The 8,309-nt window shown below is 48.6% G+C and overlaps 1 long non-coding RNA gene across 1 annotated transcript; it reads right to left on the bottom strand.

Annotated features, from left to right (window-relative positions):
* Positions 1-4,304: 4,304 nt before the first annotated feature.
* On the bottom strand, positions 4,305-6,445 carry LOC135369788 (uncharacterized). The gene is made up of 2 exons (XR_010415124.1): positions 6,182-6,445; positions 4,305-5,185 (listed from the first exon to the last, which is right to left on the bottom strand). It is a non-coding gene; the product is annotated as an uncharacterized LOC135369788 (long non-coding RNA).
* Between the last annotated feature and the right edge of the window lie 1,864 nt (positions 6,446-8,309).

Raw genomic sequence — 8,309 nt, 5'->3', positions numbered from 1 at the left:
GCCCGACCAACTTTTAATAGTCATAGAGACGAAACAAGTGCATCACTTTTCGACATAGTCACCCTTAACTTCGATGCACTTTTGACAAATTTCAACCAACATTCTTATACCCTTGAAAAAATAGTCCGAAGTTGTGTCCGCAAAATGCTGCCTCTTGCACCTCACTATCGTTTTGAAATCTCCGTCCGCTGAGATCCCTCTTCAAGTTTGAGAACAGGAAGTAGTCACTCGGTGCCAAGTCTGGACTGTAGGATGGGTGGTGGATTTCTTCGAAGCCGCACTCCTTTAGTGCAGCCTTGGCAACAGAAGTCGTGTGGACAGCGGCATTGTCCTGGAGCAACCGGACACCTCGACTCAACCTGCCGCGCCTATTTTCCTTAATGGCGTCTCGCAGTCGGTGCAGGAGTGAAGCATAATAAGTCGCATTCACTGTGTTGTTCCTCTCTTTGAAGTCGATGAGGAGGATCCCGTGACAATCCCAAAATATTGTTGCCATGATCTTCTTCGTGGATTGTGTGACCTTGGCTTTTCTTGGGGTGCTTCTCCTGGTTTGCGCCATTCCATCGACTCCTTTTTCGAAAGGGGATCATAGTAGAGCACCATAGTCTCATCCCCTGTGACAATTGACTTCAATATTTCTTCTTCGTTCTCTTGACAGAGCTCCAAAAAGTATTTGGCACAGACGACGCGCTGTTGCTTTTGAACTGACGAGAGAACCCGTGGCACCCATCTCGCACTGACCTTCTTCATGTGAAGGCCCTCGCCGATGATGCGAAAAACGGTTGTTTTGGAAAGGCCCAGCCTTTCTGAGATTTCCTTCACCTTCAAACGCCTGTAGCTCAGCACTTCCTCCTCGACAAGAGACAAATTTTCTTGTGTCATCACTTCCACTGGACGACCATCGCGTGGATCATCTTCAATGGACTCTCGCCCCAGTCGAAACTGCTTGGCCCAGTCTTTTACTGTTGTGTACGACGGAGAGGCTTCCCTGTACACGCTGTCCTGTCGCGCTTTAATTTCTTTAGGCGAAAGTCCCTCTTTTGCCAAGAATTTTATCATAGCGCGGTACTCGATCGTTTCCATTTTAACTGAAGAGTGCACCCTAGCTGTTTGAAATGCCGCTCTCCAACCGACAAAAGCATGGAGAGGGTTGAGGGTGGTGCTTCGTCCCTCCAAAAGATGGCGCTATGCGTCCTTAATCGCATTTTCAAATTCGCGCGCGTTTTCTACCTCGGGCCGGAAACTTATGGAACCACCCTCGTATTACGCAGCCAATTAGGGATATTGAGAGCAACTGCGCCAGTGGCGACAATGTTTTCGGAGCGGTGCGTTTCGCTTTAGAGCCGGCGGCTGACTATGGTTTGGCCAAATAGGTTGACAGTTATTGCATTGCAGAAGGTGCTCACTTGAGATATAACTATTTTGTAAGTACAGCTGGTGTTCTCGAAGCTGTTCATTTAGACAGCGTCCAGTCTGTCCAACGTAAGAAAAACCTGAATTGAAGGGAATATAATACGTATACAACAGCACATGAGCATGGTACAATTGCAGATTTACGTATTACACTGCACGAAGGTAAGATCAAGGAACTTCAGCTTATTCCTGGAAGAGCACGCCACAGAGAAGTTTAACTTAGGTGCAAGAGAAGTGGCAAGCAGGACAGGCAAGAGTGACGGGCGAGTATACAACGTCATCAAAGTAACGGCAGATATACAGGGTGTTTCACCTAAAATAACGAACAAATAACAAACAAACAAATAACAAATTCAAACTGGCGACGTAATCGCCTGAGGATTGTGAGACTTTTGGCAATTACCTTCTGGGAACTTTTGCCGCCGTTTAGGAACGCTTTGGACTATTTTTAATTGGGGGAAACTTATTTTTTCAATTGAACTTCGAAAATTGCCAGTGGACCTCGCTTTTTTTGTTTTTACAGAAATATGAAGTCCTCTACGGATCACCAGTGACCCAACAAAAACTATGCACAGTATCGCCACAGAAATAGTCTAAAAAAAGCAAAAACTCCGCTTAAGCCCTGCCTGATTGATAGTCGGAAAGCAGAGCGTAAGGAAGCTGCGGGGAGAGGAGGAAGTGTCCTCGCATTTTTGTTTTACCCTTCTGTCACCCGCTTTGATCTTGATGCCGGTGACAACCACAAAGAAAACAAGACAACTGTCTCATCACAAAGAAGGCAAAACAAATTAAGGCGGGAACACTTTCTCCTCCAGACGCACATTTCGCGCGCGCATCTTTGCGAAAATCAAGCAGGCGGGGCTAAAGCGTAATTTTTACTAATTTATTTCAACTATTTCTATTGCGATACTGTGCACAAATTTTCTTGCGAAGGTCCTGTGACGAATTTTATTATATGTTCTATGGTCTAAATGAAATCGACATCATTCGGCGTTGATTTCAATTACGGGAAGAGGAAGAAGTCAGCAGAGGCCAAGTCTGGGGCCCTATTCCGATCTATGTTGGGAGCGCGAACGTGTCGTTCGGGAGCGGGCGCACGTACGTGGTATACACCGTTTTCCCGTCGACGTCGCCATATTGGAACCGCAGCGCTCTCTAGCTGGGGAAGCACGTTGAAAGCTGTTTACCGCACATGCCAGAGAGATGGAAAACACACGGGGCGTATGCTTCCTCCGTGGTATCACTTTCCTCTTTGCTGGAATGTGCTGGGTGCGAAAGCGCTGGGGGGGGGGGGGGGGAGCGCGAGGCTGGCTGGAAAACGGTGTATATGACGCAGCGCAACGCTACCAATGAGAATTTGGTGTTCCCTGCGCTCGAAATGCGTCGCCCATAAACGACGCTGTCGCTCACGGGAACGACAACCTCGACCCTGTCGTTATCGTGGGCTATACTGTCGTTAAGCAGAGCGAGAGCTGTCAAGACGGCTGCGTCGACACGGCTGCAAGTTACTTCGCGTGGCTCTTATGAACACCGCCACGGCTTACGCCGGTGTTTAGAAAGGATGACAACACGTCTGTAAGACATCTTTCGTGAAACTGCTTCACCGCGCAGGCTATACCTCACTATCATCCATATCCAGATTACATGCCTAAAGCTAACATGCCTAAAGTTTACATTTCTCCACTTGTCAACCGTCCTGACAGCTCTTTCGCCGGGAATTTAATACTCCGACTAATTCTGTCCACGTTTTTTTTTTTGTCTAATTGCGTGTAGGCCGCCAGCAAAATGCCCGTGAATAAATTGCGCTACTCGACCATGAACTGCAACACCATTTCATATTATTCGTGCGTTGAGCGCGAGACTTCTTCTCCATCGTCAACGCGTCGTCGTCTGCTTCCAAAGCAAATGTCATTTCACATGATTCTCCTCCTGCTGCACTATTGGCTGAGAGCGCGGCGTCTCGTTCCCAGACATCTTAACCTCTATGGACAGTCAACAAACCAAGCGCACCGCCGTTAAAAGTGACATGGGTATACCAAAAGTGGCAGGTGTCGCTTCCGGTGCTCGTAATCGCCTTCCACCGATGAGAGACCGTCGCTGGCGCTCGACAGCGGCTCGGAATAGGGCCCCTGGCGAGATCAGTGCAGGACAAGAGACGTTTAGCCATAATTTACGAACAAGGAGCCACGAACGGGTGGATCTCATGGTGGAGCAGCAAGGTCTTATTCTCCCACTCATCTAGCCTCTTCAGCCTCCTTCAAACGTTTCAGGATGCTCACGAAGAACAGCAGTAATCATGCCTGGAGCCCCACATGGTTGTGACAATAAAGGCCGTTCATGTGGAAGGGGCAGAGGACGTTTCACGGAGTCACGAAACTCGCGAGAGATGCACATGACAGTTCGATCGAGAAACTGTGTTCTCGAGTCCCGTTGTCGGCGACTGGGTAGTCAGTCGCAAGAACTGCGCGCAGACAATCTGCTCACGTGGAACGAACTCATGATAAATACCCCCCCCTCCAGTCATGGAATACAATCAACATAATCTTGATATTTGTTCGACACACTTGCCGACCTTGTGCAGTCCAGGTGAGGATTTCCAACGATGAATGCACTTTTGTTTCGATGTCGTACCAATACACGTATGCTTGATCATCTACATTTTTCGGGAGGTTTTAGCCGGTATTGACTCACTGGGTCACTTTTTGCTCCTCTGTGAGGGCGCGTGAAAAATTTTGCACCAACAGGATGTATTTGCAGTATCCTCAACGGGGGCAGAAAAGCGTTAACAAAAACCAAAACTAAAACACGCAAATACATTTTACATACATACACTAGCCTAGCTAGGAGCATTGTCCAGTCTGGTAAGTACATTTGGAACTCCGCATACACGCTCGGTGTGCTGCCCAAATGGCTCATTTATTTATTTCATTTATTTGATTTGTTATGTGCATTGCATATACATAGGAAAACATAATGAAGTAAATAGGAATAGGGAACATAGGAAAACATTCTTTATCATCGCATCTATATAGTATAGTATATAGAGTGATACCTGTTTGGGCTTGCTGACAGGACCGATTATTCTCTTTAGAAATGGACACAATGCACGGTTTTTGTCTTTGACATATCCCACACATATTTCAATTGAAGGAGTCAGCTGCTACATATAGGTTGTAGGAGTCAATGTCTTTGGTGCTCGTCTTACTAACTTCCCTTGCCTTGAACACATGTTGCATCCACCATTGTCCATTTCCCGCGCCGAATTCTGTTTTTTTTTTCTTGTGTTGATGAACGTCGCTCGCACGTGTGTGGCAGTTATGGCACCACACATTCTTTACTTCTGGTAGGTTGAAAAGTGGTGGATCCTGAAGAAAAGCATCTCATACTTTCCCAAGTCCAAATATGTAGAATAATAATTATTCGTTTACGGGCCTGCTTAACTCACATGTGGAGCAATAACTGCAAGGTAAAGCGTCTTCGAGGCGTCAGGATGTTGTATAATTGTTGACAGATTCCGTCGCTTTCTGAGACATTAAACTCCTCTCGATGAACACCAGGATAATGGTTCCGGCCAGCAGAATTAACAGGGTTACTATGAGAACCATCAATCCAAAGTTGACTTCGTCTCTGTGCGGTGTTGCTTTCTCTCTCCGTTCGGATACCGGCGCTGCGCACGCCGACTGGACAGCTGATGCCTGGGACAGACCTGCGGCTGCCACTGGCTGGATATCTGGCGTTCTAACTCCGTGCGCTGGTTCTACGTCCGGAACATCTGGGCGAGAAATTCAAGACATAATTGGTGGGCAGTGCAACATGTGCAAGGAAGGAACCATCAACAAAAATGTCGATAAACTAAGGCAACGGTACATCGGCGACACAGCCCGATGGCGGCACCGACTCGAGACAAGTTGCACTGATACAAAGCAATGAGGCAAGCTGCACAAACTTAATCTCAACTGACGCTGGCCATTGTGTGATGGCTACCGCCGCCTCCCCGCTACTTCCGCTGATACAAATGTCGTTGCCGTAGTCTGCCGAACATTTCTTGGACTTAAAGCACGTTAGTAGAGTCCAGCGCGGGTGGGAATTATCTGACCCGCATCCGCCCGCAACCCGCATATACATATATATATTTTTTTCGAAGGCTCGCCAACACCCGTCCCGCTACTCACAACGCGATGGACTTTGACGCGTTAAGTGAGAGCACTCCCTGGTCTGTGCATAATGATTATATATATGTGTCTGTGTATGGCTTCCCGCACGACACCAGCTCAGGGGGCAGTGTGGAAATGCGTGTTGGTTTGTGGATTGAGGCATGATGACACGCAGCGCGACATGGACAAGGATGGACATACGGACGCGTTCCCCGTGCTCGCTAAACAGAAGGTCTGACGCAATGTGGAGGAGGAGGGGGCGCAGCACGCATTCCATGCCATGACCGTCGCCGCAGGTTTCGGTTTTAACATGAGCAACTCGGGAGTCCTTTATAATGGTGTTTGGTAAAATTCGTCGACCACAGCCGACCCGCTGCCCGCTCCGCCGTCAACAATAGCGCCTGCACCCGACCCGCTACCCACACGACACCGAAAACGTACACCCGCCACCCGCAACAACGTGCGGGTCACCCGCGGTTCGTACAGGACTCTACACCTCGGCTCTACTTAAATGACGAAAGGCCGTCCCAAAAAGTGACGGTATAGCTTCGTAAAGTCAATCGCTATCGGTCTAGAACCCAGTGGGTTAGATTAACCGTTAGTTACTTCCATACCTGGTGCCGCGACTTCGCTCTCTCCCACCTCCTTCTTCCCGGGAGAACCTTTCGGTCCCATCCACTCGTGTTCTTGCCTAGTTCTTCCTCACAGATGCGGGCCGTGATACACAAAGGCGATCGTAATTTCTTCAGCGTTCCTGCCTCGACATGGTTCATCTTCGTCTGATGCCCATTGGGAAGACTCAGTTCAAGGATTCCAGGTGAAGTGGGCAACAAACGACGCTCATTGACGAGGAACGAACGTGGCTCAGCTCGCGTGGCTCACTGGCTAGAGCGCTTTTTTCCTCTTTTTTTATTACGCGGTTCGTCGATCGCCCCTCTGCGTCAGCGGTTATAGCTGTAAAATAGTCTTTCACACGAAAAAAAAAAAAACAGTAAAAAGACGTTGCTCCGTGCTCAAGTCCCCCGCCAACACGGGGACCGTTTGTGAGTCGGATTCGAATGGTTCACGGTGGGATTCCAGCTTTGAAACAGAGCTACTTGTACCGTTAAAGTGAATAATAAACTGGCCAGGGAACGGAAAGTAATTTAATGCCAGTTCGCATTTGGGAGGTTCTGCTTCCAGCAAAACGTTGTCAGGTGTATAATATAAATGCTCGGCGCTGAAGGTTCGACGTAAGGCCAAATGGAACTAATTTGCAGACAAAATTCTATCTTGTATGCATTGAGCAGCAGGTATTCCATGAGCACAAGCTTGAAAATGTTTTTTTCCGAAGTTTAGCAACCGACGAAATTTCCGCTGCATGCACGAAGGTCGCGCGGGATGCCAACACTCTAAAAACTGAACTTCACCGCCGAGCACGTTCTTCGCCAACCGCTGCCACGAATGATAGGGTTATCGGTTCTGATTCGGGGAGGGAGGGAGGCGTACGCTTTTTTTGTGTCAATTATCATATATCCAAATTGACACGGAAAGCGTACGCCCCCCCTCTCTCTCTTCGAATCAGAAGCGATAACCCTATCATTCGTGGCAGTGGTTGACGCAGAGCCTGCTATGCGGTGAAGTTCAGTTTTTAGTGTGTAGGATTCCTTGTCATTAGGCAAATTTTGACAAGACTGTCAGGTTCATTTGCCTGAAGCATACGGCATTCCGTATGTCCCTCGTAACGCTCATCTTGAGTGCCAGCTGGGTAGACTTACTGGAGGGGGCTGCCCCCCCCCCCGGGAATGTTCTGGTTGGGACCTGAGGCCCCCAAGCCCCCCGCGGTCGGTGCCTACACTCTAAAAACAGAGCTTCCCTACATAGCACGCTCCTAGTCAACCATTATCCCGAATGATAACGTTCCCTCCCTTCATTTGTTGAAAACGGGAGGCGTACGCCTTTTTTGTGACAATTATGAACAGCATAAGTGTCACAAAACGGCGTACTCTTCCTGTTTTCAGCCAATCAGGGCAGATAACGATATTATTCGAGATGATGGTTGGCTAGGAGCGTGCTATGTCGTGAAGTTCATTTTTAAGAGTGTATGCCAGAGACGCGTCTCTGGGCATTTAACGAAATGCCTGGCTCTCTTGGGCATTTCTGGTATGCTTGTAATCGTTTATAGATGGATAGAAAATCCAGCGAACCGTTATGGAAGGATGAAGGCAGTTGCCTCAGGACGACAGCCGCCGATATTCCGAACAGAGCCTGTTCTTCTTCTGGGCATCGTCGTTATCATTGGCGTGGTATTTAGAGGGTTAGGGATTACCTGTTGAAGGTTCATGCGAATTGCCGGTGGAAACGTAAGAGGGGTGTTCAAGTGAAACCGGGACTTTCTGTCTCCTGAGTGTACAAATGGCCCGCGCTACTTCTTTTTCGTCATTTTCACAGGCGACAGGCCTCCGCATGCACCACGTGGTGGTCCAAAGTTTGTGCAAAACAGAAGACACGTGCTGGACAAGATGGCCGACAACGAGGTGAGCGCCCACATCGAACAGCGAATTGTCATGAAGTTTCTCGTGAATGAAGGCGTAAAGTCATCTGAAATTCACAGAAGACTTCACGCTCAGTATGACCACGATACACTTAGCCGCAGCAAAGCATTTGAGTGGTGCAAACGGTTCCGAGACGGCCGTACATCAGTGCAGGACGATCCCGGCCGGGCCGGCTCAGAGCCCAGTGTCAGAGTTCCTGAGAACATCC

The sequence above is a fragment of the Ornithodoros turicata genome, chromosome 1 (genome assembly GCF_037126465.1).
Source record: "Ornithodoros turicata isolate Travis chromosome 1, ASM3712646v1, whole genome shotgun sequence".
Lineage (NCBI taxonomy): Eukaryota > Metazoa > Arthropoda > Arachnida > Ixodida > Argasidae > Ornithodoros > Ornithodoros turicata.
Note: the sequence above shows the minus strand (reverse complement) of the source record. Positions and strands in the feature narration are given on the sequence as shown.